This window comes from Schistocerca nitens, chromosome 7 (genome assembly GCF_023898315.1).
Source record: "Schistocerca nitens isolate TAMUIC-IGC-003100 chromosome 7, iqSchNite1.1, whole genome shotgun sequence".
NCBI lineage: Eukaryota > Metazoa > Arthropoda > Insecta > Orthoptera > Acrididae > Schistocerca > Schistocerca nitens.
Window position 1 is genome coordinate 569466356 of NC_064620.1, and position 14985 is coordinate 569481340.

The following is a 14985-nucleotide window of genomic DNA, read 5'->3' on the forward strand; positions in this document are numbered from 1 at the left end:
GATGTTTAAGAAAAATGTCATACGCCTATTTAAGCCGTGTTACTAATGCAGCATAGTAGATTAGCACAACACGCACATGTGGGCAGATGCAAGTTCTCGAGAAATCGTTGTGCTGACGCATCAGGCTCGCTTCAGTACAAACGTATGCGAAGAAATTTGTCGGTGACGAAGTCAGAGGACATTACACTTTACCAAACAGACTAACAGTGGCCTCGTATCAATGATTTCTGCGCGATGAATAACCAGCGCCGGCCGTTGTGCCCGAGTGGTGCTAGGCCTTTCAGTAATGAACCGCGTTGCTGCTACGGTCGCAGGTTCGAATCCTGCCTCGGGCATGGATGTGTGTGATGTCCTTAGGTTAGGTTTAATTAGGTCTAAGTTCTAGGGGACTGATGACCTCAGATGTTAAGTCCCATAGTGCTCAAGGCCATTTGAATTTGAATAACCTGCGCTGTAGGAGAATTTTATCCTTGCAGGATGAAAACGACAGTGGCTTATGCACGCCATTTTCTACGTGTCATGCAGCAGTATCTCAGCGCAACGTTTCAAGGGCGGTAGACCAGTCGAGAAGCTTCGGTATCAGGCCTCTCTATTCACCGAACCTCAGCGCGTTGAATTTCTGTTTGCACGACTTGTAAAGCCATTGGTGTATGGTCAATCCATCGACCTCAGTAAGTATGGGTGTCAAATCGGAGCTAAAGAAGCGGTTGTGGTTCGGACTGCCGGCGGTAACATCAAAGGCGGATCGTGCGTCGGGGTTGGCACCCTCTTCTACTGTGGATGCCAGTTCGAATGTTCGTTGTTTCAGTAGCGATTTCCCCTGTGTGTTGAACAGGTGTGTATTTATTGCATTTTAAGGTGCTGGAGTATGAGTAGATCAAGGAGACAGCAGTAAAGTTGTTAGAGATTTTTCGCGAACGGGATTGTTTTTGGCACCCTACGAGCTGTTACGAAACAGCCCATATTGAGCCATATTGGCCAGGCATTAATTTAGTCGTACCACACTGCTCGCTACTTTCGAAAAGAGCGGTCGCCCACCAGAGTCGTTCCTTCTTTTTTTTCCTCTTCTTTTCTGTTGATCATCTTCCTGCAGTAAACTAAATACTGCACATGCGACGACTCTTAAATCCTCTTCTTCCCTCAGAATATCGGCCGGTGAAACTGTAATTAGAAGGCTACTTCAAAACAGTACATAAATGGGAGCAATCTTGACAAGTTATCAGAGCCATCTGCGATTCCACATGGTCGAACCCGTTGGCTCCAGCCGCTTGGTTATTATTCCTAGTTTTGACCCATTTTGCTTCCTGAAGTAATATGTGACAAATTTTTTTAAAAGTATCGTGTATAAAACAGTAAACTATGCGAAACTAGGTACTTTTGATTTAATTGATGACAGGTTTCGAGTATCAGAACTCATTCTCAGATCATCCAAACAGAACATATGGGTATTCCATGATAGCATGCAGACTATATTAATATTGTACACACTTGTGTCTAACTCAAGTTATTCAGTTACCACTGACATTACAACACATGTTTGTCATACTAGTGGTCGCTGAAAACTGTACAATCTGACTTCTGTGAAAATTCAGTGCAGTAATGCGATCATTGTAAATAAGTGTTGTAAAATGATTCTTCTATTCAGTGTTTATTACCTCATAAACGAAAATATGTCTAAAACTTTTTTTTACTCGTTCCACATCCATGACGATCATTCCACTTCGGAGCCGGCCGCGGTGGTCTCGCGGTTCTAGGCGCGCAGTCCGGAACCGTGCGACTGCTACGGTCGCAGGTTCGAATCCTGCCTCGGGCATGGATGTGTGTGATGTCCTTAGGTTAGTTAGGTTTAAGTAGTTCTAAGTTCTAGGGGACTGATGACCACAGCAGTTGAGTCCCATAGTGCTCAGAGCCATTCCACTTCGGATCTGGGGAAGGTACATCAGCATACTCAGATTTGTTTTTCATTGTAAATATTTATTGTGTATTCTTGTTCTTCTGCATTCTGAAGGATCATCGCACTATGGATCAATTGGAACGAAAAGTACATCTAACCTACTGTATATTCTCGACCAAGTGACGTATATTAAGATAATGCATTTTTTCTCTATTTTTCCGCGTTAATGGTGCAACCACTATTCATTTCAATAAAATTCTTCTGGGTTTGAGGTCTCGTTGTCATCTATAAAATTCCGACGTTTCGGCGACTGTTGCAAGGCGCCTTCCTCAGGGTGTATTGCTAACAGGCCCCGAAACGTCGGAATTTTGTAGATGACAATGCGGCCTCATGCCCAGAAGAATTTTATTGACTGTGACAACGGCCGCGGAAGCCTACGGTTACATTATTCATTTGTCCCATCTTCTTATGAGCCTTGTTATTCCCTCAGGGAAATTTTCTGTACCTTGATCTCGGAGCCAATTTTGTTCTTCTTCCTCTATCTCAACCTCTTAGTTGTCGTTGCACTAAATGCCATTCAAAATTTCTTTCATTGGGACAAACAGATAAAAATCCGAAGGGGCAAGGTCAGAGCTTTAATGAGGAAGAATTAGGGGCTCTCGACCCGTTCTGCCGTAAGTGTTGAATGACGTTAAGCTTTGTCCCGAAGATGAAGCATTATTTTTCTGTGAAATCCCGGACATTACCTGTTCGTCACAAGATTGACTTTGTTCTCAGTCATGCCTAAGTAGAATTGTCCGTTGCTACTGCATTGCTCCTACAAAAAAATCACAGAAAATCGGACCACTAACCCTACACAAGATGGATTAAGAGACCTTTCCAGCCGACGATTGCGTTTTGGTTGTCTCATGGGCGGGCACTTAAGGGTGTTACCATTGAATTCTTTGACGAATGAACTCTGGCTTCACGTGATGTATCCATTTTCCATCACAAATTAAAATCCCGCCCAGAAGTTCGTCAACATCGTTAGTGAAATTATTTCTTAGCTTGTTCTTTTTGACAAACCGTAAACTGTCTGTAAATCCACCTTGCACAAGTCTTATGGTAGATCATTTTGTTTTGAATAATAGACTGAGCTGTGCTAACATTAACTCAAAGTTTCTCAGAAATTTGTTCAACTTTTGATAAGTGAATCAGTAGAATTTGCAACGCGGAAGTCGATACTGCTAACCGGACGCTCGGAGCAGTTCTCATCGGTTATGATTTTGCTGCCACTTTTTAATTTTTCCGATAGTGTGTAAAATCTCGCACGGTTTACACAACTGGTACTTCAGATGGTTGTACACTTCCAGAAAGTACAAAGTGGATCGCAGAACGTTATTCTCCAGATGTGCACGGTGTCCATAAAGTCCCACTATCATTTCAAGAATTATAATAAAATGGAAATTGTAGGAGACAGAGCGTCGTGGTTTGTTGTAAAACGGTTAGCAACTCTCAGTTCTTTTCTGTTTTTGCCGACATGGTATTTACTTACGGAAAGGCAAATGGCAACGGGCGGCGGGCAGCAAGGTTGTATCAGGATACCTATTCCTGCCGACAACAACAACAGCATTCAATGTTTCCAACCGTGTTTCGCCATTTGTGTGGGGCAGGGTCATTTTAGGAAGCAGGAACTCATGAAGGACATACCCGAAATGTTCGGACACCAGACTTGGACGGAAATGTTATTAACATTGTGTAAGGCGACTGCTGTGTCAGACCAGGCAGGTGGTCCGCAAGTACAGCGTAAACCAGACGACCGTGTGTAACATTCTCAGTGATAATTGTTACTATCCTTATCGCTTACAGCTTGTGCAGGGCTTACACGCGACAAACTTTCCACATCTAGAGCAGTTTTGTCACTATTTTCTTCACTAAAGAACCACGATTCGGAGATTTGTGTCATCCATCCTTTTCACAGATGAAGCCATCTATACGCGGATTGTTATCTTCAGCTTTCATAACAGTGACCTGAGCCCACATGGTATCGTGAGAGCGAATCGTGAGCATGGGTGCAGCCGCAGTGAGTGGGCCGGGATAACTGGCGACCGTATTTCGGGACCAGTCTTCCTCACAGGTCGCGTAACAGGCCGTAACTATAGGCGGTTTTAGCGTGCGATTTTGCTTCCCCTGCTGGAAGAGGACCGGCCACTGTGACCGAGCCCTTCTAGGTGCTTCAGTCTGGAATCGCACTGCTGCTACGGTGGCAGGTTTGAATCCTGCCTCGGGCACGAATGTGTGTGATGTCCTTAGGTTAGTTATGTTTAAGTAGTCCTAAGTCTAGGGGACTGATGACCTCAGATGTCAAGTCCCATAGTGCTTAGAGTCATTTGAACCTTTTTTTCTGGAAGAAGTGTCATTGTTGATTCGAATAGTCATGTGGATGCTACATGATGGTGCTCCAGCCCACTTTGCCGTTAACGTCCAGCCGAAGCTCACTCGTGTCTTCGCCGGTCATTGGATAGGACAAGGGGGTCAAGTTGCATAGTCTGCTTGTTCACCTGGTCTCAACCCGTTCGATTTCTGAATACGGGGCCATCTCAAAAGCATCGTGTATGTAGAGCCCATTCCAGATGTGGAGACACTGGAGCAGCGAATTCACGCTGTCCTTGACACTGTTCGGATGCAGCCTGGCCGATGTGAACGTATGAGTCAGAACATGCAACGGCGCATGCATACATGCATATAGAAACCACTTCGAACACATACTATAACTGTGGCTGCATGGTACAGTGCGCATTAGACCGCAGTCTCTGTAACAATGTATGATTCAATAAATGCTCTCTAGGCAGGAAACCAAGCATTTCCGGACATAAGTTGAGAAGACCTTATTAGTTCCGTACCGTCTCATCGATCAATCGCTTGAGTTTATTCACGGTGGAAAAAATCACCCTGTATAATTGCAACATGTGGTTAATACATAAGTCACAGCTGCAAAATACTAATGCGAATTCTTTACAGACGAATGGTAGAAGCCGACCTCGGGGAACATCAGTTTGGATTCCGTAGACATGTTGGAACACGTGAGGCAATACTGACCTTACGACATATCTTAGAAGAAAGATTAAGGAAAGGCAAACCTACGTTTCTAGCATTTGTAGACTTAGAGAAAGCTTTTGACAATGTTGACTGAAATACTCTCTTTCAAATTCTGAAGGTGGTAGGGGTAAAATACAGGGAGCGTAAAGCTATTTACAATTTGTACAGAAATCAGATGGCAGTTATAAGAGACGAGGGACATGAAAGGGAAGCAGTGGTTGGGAAGGGAGTGAGACAGGGTTGTAGCCTCTCCCCGATGCTATTCAATCTGTATATTGAGCAAGCACTAAAGGAAACAAAAGAAAAATTCGGAGTAGGTATTAAAATCCATGGAGAAGAAATAAAAACTTTGAGGTTCGCCGATGACATTGTAATTCTGTCAGAGACAGCAAAGGACTTGGAAGAGCAGTTGAACGGAATGGACAGTGTCTTGAAAGGAGGGTATAAGATGAACATCAGCAAAAGCAAAACGAGGATAATGGAATGTAGTCGAATTAAGTTGGGTGATTCTGAGGGAATTAGATTAGGAAATGAGACACTTAAAGTAATAAAGGAGTTTTGCTATTTGGGGAGCAAAATAACTGATGATGGTCGAAGTAGACAGGATATAAAATGTAGACTGGCAATGGCAAGGAAAGCGTTTCTGAAGAAGAGAAATTTGTTAACATCGAGTATTGATTTAAGTGTCAGGAAGTCGTTTCTGAAAGTATTTGTATGGAGTGTAGTCATGTATGGAAGTGAAACATGGACGACAAATAGTTTGGACAAGAGGAGAATAGAAGCTTTCGAAATGTGGTGCTACAGAAGAATGCTGAAGATTAGATGGGTAGATCATGTAACTAATGAGGAGGTATTGAATAGAATTGGGGAGAAGAGGAGCTTGTGGCACAACTTGACTAGAAGAAGAGATCGGTTGGTAGGACATGTTCTGAGGCATCAAGGGATCACCAATTTATTACTGGAGGGCAGCGTGGAGGGCAAGAATCGTAGAGGGAGACCAAGAGATGAATACACTAAGCAGATTCAGAAGGATGTAGGCTGCAGTAGGTACTGGGAGATGAAAAAGCTTGCACAGGACAGAGTAGCATGGAGAGCTGCATCTAACCAGTCTCAGTACTGAAGACCACAACAACAACAACAACATGGTTAATACTGTTTGAAAGGTTTCCAACTAACATAAAAGACTTAATTCGCTGCATTAGGCTTGACCTTCCCTATTGTGTCAGTTGTCGCACATCACTTGCTCTTTCGGTGCACGTCTGAAACGTCACTCGAGTGTTAGGCGTACACCGATACTGTATCGAGCACTAAAGCGCATCGGCAAATCTCCAGCCCCTCTGAACGAGGGTATCGTACGCCCAGTGCTGATCACAGGGTGTCTGGTGAGTGAGAGACGAACCACTCCGGTCATGTGGGGGGGGGGGGAGGGTGTGGCAGGGGTGGTCCTGCATCGCAGATGCAGAGGCAGCGGGCGAGTGCAGGCCGGCGCGCGGTCGATGAGGCATTCCAGAAATGCGGCCCTTAAGGAGGAAAATAAATAGCGGCGGTTGGCGGCGGAGTGCCGGCTGGCTCGTGCTCTGCTCTAGGAATGTGCCCGCCGCCTCGAGTGCTGCACCGTGCCGGCTATTCGGGTGGAGGCGGCGCGCCTGCAGTGCGCTCGCAGTCTCGCGCACAGCGAGAGGTTTGTGACTTCCGATAACACTGTGCGTAGTCTCCGGGCCCGGAGAACAGGCGAATGGCAGCGCGACTCGAACGATAGTACCACGGACAGGCGTATGTATAAATCTTCCTCGGTCATCAAAGACAGACTTAAGAGGGACTGTAGGATAACCGGAAGAAAAGAGAATTTGAAGAATTTGAGGTGTGGTGAAACATACGAATGTTGAAATGGTGTACTGTCAAGGTAAGGAATGAGGAGGTTCTGTGCAGAATCGGACAGGAAAAGATTATGCGGAAAGGCGTTCGATACAGTTCCGCACTGTCGCCTGATAAACAAAGTAAGAGCCTACGGAATATCAGACCAGCTGTGTGGCTGTACTGAAGAGTTTTTAGCAAACAGAATAGAGCATGTTGTTCTTGTAGTGGACTGACAAGGCAGCCAGTCCACAGTGACGGGTAACCGAAAGGCACGCGTACACACACGCCGACTGGCGTTAAGTCTGAAACAGGATACGTGATGAAAGCTATAATGAAAAGAACGGAGCTTCTCGTATACTTAACTTTAATTCATTGTGGTACATTTCTCTTGATAATACAAGTGAGACTCTCTCCAGATATGGTTAATGCGCCTTGCTTGGTCGTAGCCATGGACTTAGCTGAAGGCTATTCTAACTGTCTCTCAGCAATTGAGAGAAAGGCTTCGTACGTGTAGTCGCTAGCAATGTCGTCCGTACAACTGCGGCGAGTGCTAGTACGTCTCTCGAGACCTGCCTTGTGGTGGCGCTCGGTCTGCGATCCTGACAGTGGCGACACGCGGGTCCGACATGTACTAATGGACCGCGGCCGATTTAAGCTACCACCTAGCAAGTGTGGTGTCTGGCGGTGACACCACATTCCTCCCCCGCAAATCGGCGAATGGTCGTGTGATAAGGCTTCCGCCCGCCGTGGGGAGGACCCCATGTTGACGTATGCGATGAGGTGGGGAGCCTAACAACAGGCGAGGCTGTGCCACCCGCACCCGGCCATTCGGTCCGAGGGGAGCTAGGAAACGCCTAAAAACCTAGTCCAGGGTGCACGTCAACATGCGGTGTATGCGCCCGTAATGAGACAGGAGGGGCCAAAGGGTCGACCTCCATGGCGTCGGGGGATCCGACGCGCGATGACGACATCTGGGCCGGAGCGGGCAAGAGTTCCATGGAGGAGGACAGCTGGTCACGGGAAGCGATCGGCGGCGCGTGACCCAGGGAGGCGCTGGGCGGCTGCAGCGAAGCGTCCACTGCTGGCGGCGCCGGCGGGAGAACAGGCGGCGGCGGCGGCGGCATGTCGCCATGAGGCAATATGGAAGGCAGCTTCGGTAACACCTGGGGATGAGGCGAGCCAGTAGATGGGTCCCCAGGGCGCTGACCGGACGGCACCGTCGCTGAAAGCAGACGGGGAGCGGCAGAACCCAGGTGACGACAGAGGCGCAGCTGATTGAGATGCCGACGCACCTCACCAGAGGCCCCCAAAACCAAATACATCGCGCGGCCGAGGCAGCGAAGAATGCGCCCTGCGAGCCAACGCCGTGAAACTCGATAGTTGCGATAGAAGACAACGTCGCCAGGAGCAAAAGCAGGAGTCTGCCGCTGCACAGGAACTTGATGCGGGGGATGCAGCAAAGACATCAAGGTTCGATGAGGACGACCATGGAGCAACTCAGCCGGCGAGCGACCATCGCGGGGCTGAGAGCGATACGAAGACAAAAAGAGCAATAACGCGTCCTCCCGAGAATGCGACTCTTTCAACTTCAACATCCGTGACTTGAAAGTCCGGACCAAACGTTCAGCGGCACCGTTTGACTGAGGCGAAAACAGCGCGGATGTCAGATGTTTAATACCATTGGCCTTGCAGAATGACTGAAAGTCTGCAGACATGAATTGTAGACCATTGTCTGCAACAATAGTCTGTGGAAGACCTTCAATGCAAAAAATAGCAGATAACGCTTGGATGGTGGCAGATGACGTCGTGGAAGACATCCGGACAACAAAATGAAAATTACTGAAAGAATCGACAACAACCAACCATCGAGCATTCCAGAATGGACCGGCAAAATCTATGTACAAGCGTTGCCAAGGGGAAGTGGCTTTCGGCCATGCAAAGAATTTCCGCGGCGGCGCGGATTGTTGTTCGGCACACGCCAGGCAAGAAGAGCACATATCCGTAATCGCAGCATCGATTCCGAACCAAGTACAGTGCTGACGAGCAAGTTGTTTCGTGCGCACTATACCCCAATGTCCCTGGTGAAGAAGCCGTAAGACAGAGGACTGTGACGAACGTGGGACCACGACCGGGACTGATCATTATCAGAACGCAACAACAAAACACCACATCGTACAAAAAGTCTCTCCTTATGAGCAAAAAATCGGCGAACCAACGGATCCTCGATCCGCGACTTTGACAAGGGCCATCGCGTAGCAACAAAACGCAAAACAGCAGCAAGGACAGGGTCAGCAGCTGTGGCTGTAGCTACACGACGAAAATCAATCGGAAACGATTCGACCACGTCATCGGTTTCCGCATCAATGAACATGCAAGCAAGTTCGGAAGAATCGAATGCTGTATCCTCAGCAACAGGCAAACGGGACAACGCATCAGCGTTGCCGTGCTTAGCAGTGGACCGATACAAGATATCGTAGCGGTACTGCGAGAGAAAAAAGAGACCAGCGAATGAATTTCTGCGCTGTACGTGGAGGTACAGGCTTGTTCGGATGAAAAAGCGATGTCAAAGGTTTGTGGTCGGTGATGATGGTAAAGTGACGACCATACAAGAAATCATGGAACTTCGTAACACCAAACACGAGAGCCAAAGCTTCTTTCTCTATCTGTGAATAATTTCTTTGCGCAGGTGAGAGCAATTTGGACGCAAAGGCCATAGGGCGATCATGCGATCCATCTTTGTGCGCAAGCACAGCACCGATCCCGAAATCCGACGCATCTACCATCAACAAAAGGGGTTTCTGGGGATCGAATGGCGTAAGGCAAGTATTTGAAAGCAACGCCGATTTCAACTGGCGAAAGGCGCGTTCGCATTCCGTCGTCCAGACGAACAGAACACCTTTACGGCGTAAGCGATGAAGCGGAGCTGAAATGGAAGAGGCATTGCGCAGAAAGCGATGATAATAGTTCATTTTTCCCAGCACACTCTGTAGCTGCTTCAAAGTCTGCGGCGAAGGTAAGTCCTGTATGGCACGGAGGTGCTCTGGACTGGGGTGTATGCCTTGGGCATTGATGACATGTCCCAGATACGGTAAGTCACGAGCAAAAAACACACATTTGTCCTTCCTCAAGCGAAGACCATTCTGTCGCAAGACCTGAAATAATGTTCTTAGATTTTCGAAATGTTCGGCTGCTGTCCTTCCGGAGAGCACAATATCGTCCAGATAGTTCGCAGCAGTAGGGACCGACGCACAAACAGTTTGTAAATATTGCTGAAACAAAGCAGGGGCGGATGCACACCCGAATGGCAGTCTTTTGAATCGATACAACCCAAGATGCATGTTAACCACCAAGACGCGCTGGGATTCTTCGTCCACAGGTATTTGCAAGTACGCATCTGCTAGGTCCAACTTCGAAAAGTATTTACCCGGGCACAGTTTATCAAAAAGATCTTCCGGGCGGGGTAAAGGATAAGTGGCTACCACCAGTTGTGGATTCACTGTAGCTTTGAAGTCCACACAAAGTCTCAGTGTTCCGGAAGGTTTTGGCAAAATTACTAAGGGTGATGCCCAGAGAGAAGCTTGCACACGTTCAATGACACCTTGTGATTGTAAGTCGTTTAATGTTCTTGCGACCTCTTCACGCAATGCGTTTGGAACATTGCGCGGTCTGAAAAATTTCGGTTGCGCGTTGACTTTCAGTTCCAAATGTGCTTCATAGTTCTTAGTGCAACCAAGGCCCGGTGCAAAAATGTCTGCAAATTCGTCACACAGACGAGAAACACTGTCTGAAGGCACAGTCTCGTTCACTGATAGGACCTGATTTACTATAGACAAGTTAAACAACTGAAATAAATCTAAACCAAACAAGTTCACTGCAGAAGAAGAACGAAGGACGTAAAAACACACAAGTTTTGTTTGTCCCTTGTATGTGGCAAGAAGAGTGCACTGTCCTAATATAGGGATAGCTTGTCCGGAATAACTATGTAACTTAACATTTGCGGCACGCAACGGAGGTTTGCCCAGTTGTTTGTACGTGTCGTGATTGATCAATGAAACTGAAGCTCCGGTATCGAGCTGGAATGGTATCACTTTGCCTTCAGAGTCCAAGTCTACAAAAAGTTCATTATCCTGTTGACGACAAGAGCGACTTTCACGCGCAATTTGAACTGATACAGGTACAGAAGCACTTGCGACATTACTGGATTTCCGGCGACGTCGACGCACACGTTGTGTGGGACGAACACAGTCACTGTTAGATAAAGTGGCACTGGACGGGGTGGAATTAACGACATGAATGTCCATGGGCGAAGGTCCACGAGCCTGATTGTCCCTGGTTCGATTCCGGCGCGAAGCAAAGGGCATGGAATGGTTTTGATTGTCTGATCTTAGCTTTTTCTGGCAAACACTTTGAACATGTCCTTTCTTATGACAGTAAAAGCAAATAGCTTGGCGTGACAGGCAATTGTCACGCGAATGTCTAGTTGCACACCGCGGGCATGATTTGAGCACGGCATTGGCCTGCTTACGCAGCACACGTGTTGGCGAGCTAGGCTGCAGCTGCTCGGACGTGCGCGAGGGCCGTTTAACGTCCCGTGCTGCGCGCCCGGCGGGCCGGTTAATGTGACACACTGCTGGCGAAGTTTCAAATGATTCCTGAGCAAAGTCAAGTGTGTCTTGCCTATCTAAAATGTCTATCACTTGTTGAAGGGAGGGATTTACTAGTTTCAAAATCTGTTCGCGTATGCGAACATCAGAAACGTTCTGTGCAATTGCATCACGCACCATAGTATCTGAATATGGAAGTCCACATTCACATTCAAAATCACAATCCCTAGTAAGTCCTTGCAATGTTGCAACCCACTCCCTATTAGTCTGACCGGCCGTAAGTTTGGTACGAAAGAACGTATACCTTTTTGCAACTACATTAACTGTTTCTTTGAAATAGGCATCTAAAGCAGACAAAATTTCTTCGTAGGACAGAGTTGCTATGTCGCGTCGGGGAAACAATTTCACTATCACACGGTAGGTGGACACACCGACACAAGAAAGCAAAAACGGCTGCCGCTCATTACCTTGAATTCTGTAGGCGGCTAGATGGAATCCAAACTGGCGTGACCATTCTGGCCACGTTTCTTGCGTTGAATCAAAATTACGGAAGGATGGCGCAACGGCGTGTCGTGGCTGCGGTAGCGATGAAGCGGCGGCGGCCGCATCGTGTCGCAGCGCACGTTGACCCTGGACGAGCTGTCCAAGGGCATCCAATAACGCCTGCGTCTGCTGATTCTGCAAGCGATAAAATGCGGACAGTACATCTGGCGAAGCCATGACGCAAGTAATGTAAGCAAAGCAAGAAGAACGAAGACCGTTTTTACACTCGTCGCCAAAATTGTAGTGTCGGCAGACTTGCCAACACTACGCACACTAATTGAAAGAGGCGGCCAAGATGCACGCGCTAACTCACGAAGGGTGGACTGAGGTCTGAAACAGTAGACTTAATGAATGTGATAAAGAAAATACGTATCTTTGGAATATACTTAACTTTTAATACATCCTTGTATACATCGTTCTTGATGAGACATCTGGAGATTGTGGCGATACAAGTGACTCTTTATATACAAGCTATTTAAGGCTAATGGCGCCTTGCTAAGTCGTAGCCATTAACTTAGCTGAAGGCTATTCTAACTGTCTCTCGGCAAATGAGAGCAAAGGCTTCGTCCGTATAGTCGCTAGCAACGTCGTCGTACAACTGGGCGAGTTCTCGTACGTCTCTCGAGACCTGCCGTGTGGTGGCGCTCGGTCTGCGATCACACAGTGGCGACACGCGGGTCCGACATGTACTAATGGACCGCGGCCGATTTAAGCTACCATCTAGCAAGTGTGGTGTCTGGCAGTGACAACACACTTAACATCTGTGGTCATTAGTCCCCTAGAACTTAGAACTACTTAAACCTAACTAACCTAAGGACATCACACACATCCATGCCCGAGGCAGGATTCGAACCTGCGACCGTAGCGGTCTCACGGTTCCAGACTGCAGCGCCTAGAACCGCACGGCCACTTCTGCCGGCGCCTCGGTTTTCATCCGATGATTTTTGGTCTCCCTTGAAGAAAACTTAATTCTCCTCAGTTCATCGTAGCCAACTTTTTTAGGTTGATATTTAGTACTGTTTTCGTCCAAAAGAGAGGGGTTCAAAAGTGGCCATATTTTTACATTTCTATAATTTCGCAAAAAAATGGCAAATCCTTACGATGAACTAAAATTACATCTGTAAGGATCAGGGTGATACGTTAATTTCATGTTTCACATAACCACAACCGGAGTTACAGCCATAACCGTAGTTACAGAGGCAACCGTCGATCTACCTCCTTTCAGAGCTGCCTCGCGAAATCACAAATAGACTGTGAAGATATTAATATTTTTCAGAAATAAAATACCAATAAAAACCTGAATGTATGCTCTATTCTACTACGTTCCAGCACGAAGGAAAAGAATCCCGGATTTGAGCAGTATTTTTGTCCGTCGCCTTGTCTTTCTCCCTTAACCCGTATGCTGACGACCCTAGTAAGGGAATGGTGCGTCCATTAACCCACCTCTCATATGATTTTCCTGGTCTTTCCTTATCAAGTCCGCAAGTCTCTGCTTGCGTTTGCTCGTATTTTGCATGCGCAGATTTTTCATGTCAGAGAGGAAGATCAAACTGGAACCTGTATTTGTGTGTCTATTCTCACCTCAGTTACATGTACAACTCGTACGACAACAACATGTAGCGATAAGCGCTTGTCCTAAACATGGATGATCGCTCATTCTGAGTGTAAAACTAAACCCCATCCGAACAGGCCTTGGAAAGCCCAACTGTACCGACCGGCCGCCGTGTCATTCTCAGCCCACAGGCGTCACTGGATGCAGGTACGGAGGGGCATGTAGTCAGCACACCGCTCTCCCTGCCGTATGTCAGCGTACGAGATCAGAGCCACTTCTTCTCAATCAAGTAGCTCCTCAGTTTGCCTCACAAGGGCCAACAGCGCTCGGCCAGATCGGATGGTCACCCATCCAAGTGCTAGCCCAGCCCGACAGCGCTTAACTTCGGTGATCTGACAGGGACCGGTGTTACCACTGCGGCAAGGCCGTTGCCCATTCTGAATGAATGTGGAAGCAGTAACATATGCGTGCTACTAGGAAACTTCAGATAGAAGCTCTCCGTTTAGCTTTGCAGTGGCAGCCTGGGAAGACAGTTGAACAGCTACAGTAGCGGCATACTGTCGCGATACTGTGTCGTCGTCTCGACACACGCGCGGCTGCGCATCTACTTGCGTAGAGCCCAGTGCTTGGCTGCTTCGAATCTGTCTTCAAAATTTCAGCCGTTAAACGGGATGGAAAATTTTAGGCCGAAAAAAGGAGGTGTTTCCTCTCCTGTCTTATGATTGGAGAAAACGACTGCTGTTTCTATAAGAAAGAGTTTTGTCGCTCACAGTACGGAGCGACGAGGTAGTTTACATTTTTGAACTGGAACGCTGACGAGTCTGGTCGCAGTGAGAAGTTACTATTTAGTGATGATATAAGTATTGATACTGGGTGGGAGTTAGTTTCCACTTCGAGTTAGTTATCTCTCTAGCGATGAAATTCTATCGTTAGGAGCAGTGCGGAATTCTTCAGAGTGATGATTTCAGTATCATTTTACCATAAATTCAGATGGAACCGAACTCAGTGTTTGATTGCTCGTGAAGCACTTTATGTAATGTGTGCCCAGTTGATTGCCGCGTATTTTTTCGCAGTAAGTCACGAGCTGGCTTTGACGATTTATTTAGTAATAGTAGTGAACTTTGCTTTCGAACCTTTGTGTCTCACTAATTGTGCAACCACATTGCGCTTCCGTAATCCGTCCAACTCTTTGCTGACAAATAATCTCTACAATGGAATTGTTTGCTCATATGGAACAATAAGTCACCTTGTGAGTACACGTCACCAGGTACATAAGTGTTATTTATGCAGCTACTTAGCTCGTTAAACTCCCGCCCATCATGATGTCCATTCCGGCACATTTTCTGTCATCCCGTAATCTTTAAAATCCTGTATCCTGTGAGAGAAGCGTGATCTCAGATCAGTCGTTCTGGAGTTCACTAAAGTTCTGTTGCACGGTTTTCTCTTTAGGATAGGGA

General features: G+C 47.1%; 1 protein-coding gene and 1 pseudogene across 1 annotated transcript in view; one reads left to right on the plus strand and one right to left on the minus strand.

Annotated features, from left to right (window-relative positions):
* Positions 1-14985, plus strand: part of LOC126195752 (neuropilin and tolloid-like protein 2) — a gene marked incomplete at its 3' end in the record, with an annotated part of 1334530 nt that overhangs the window by 714257 nt on the left and 605288 nt on the right. The window lies entirely within an intron of this gene.
* Positions 13843-13961, minus strand: LOC126196027 (5S ribosomal RNA; annotated as a pseudogene).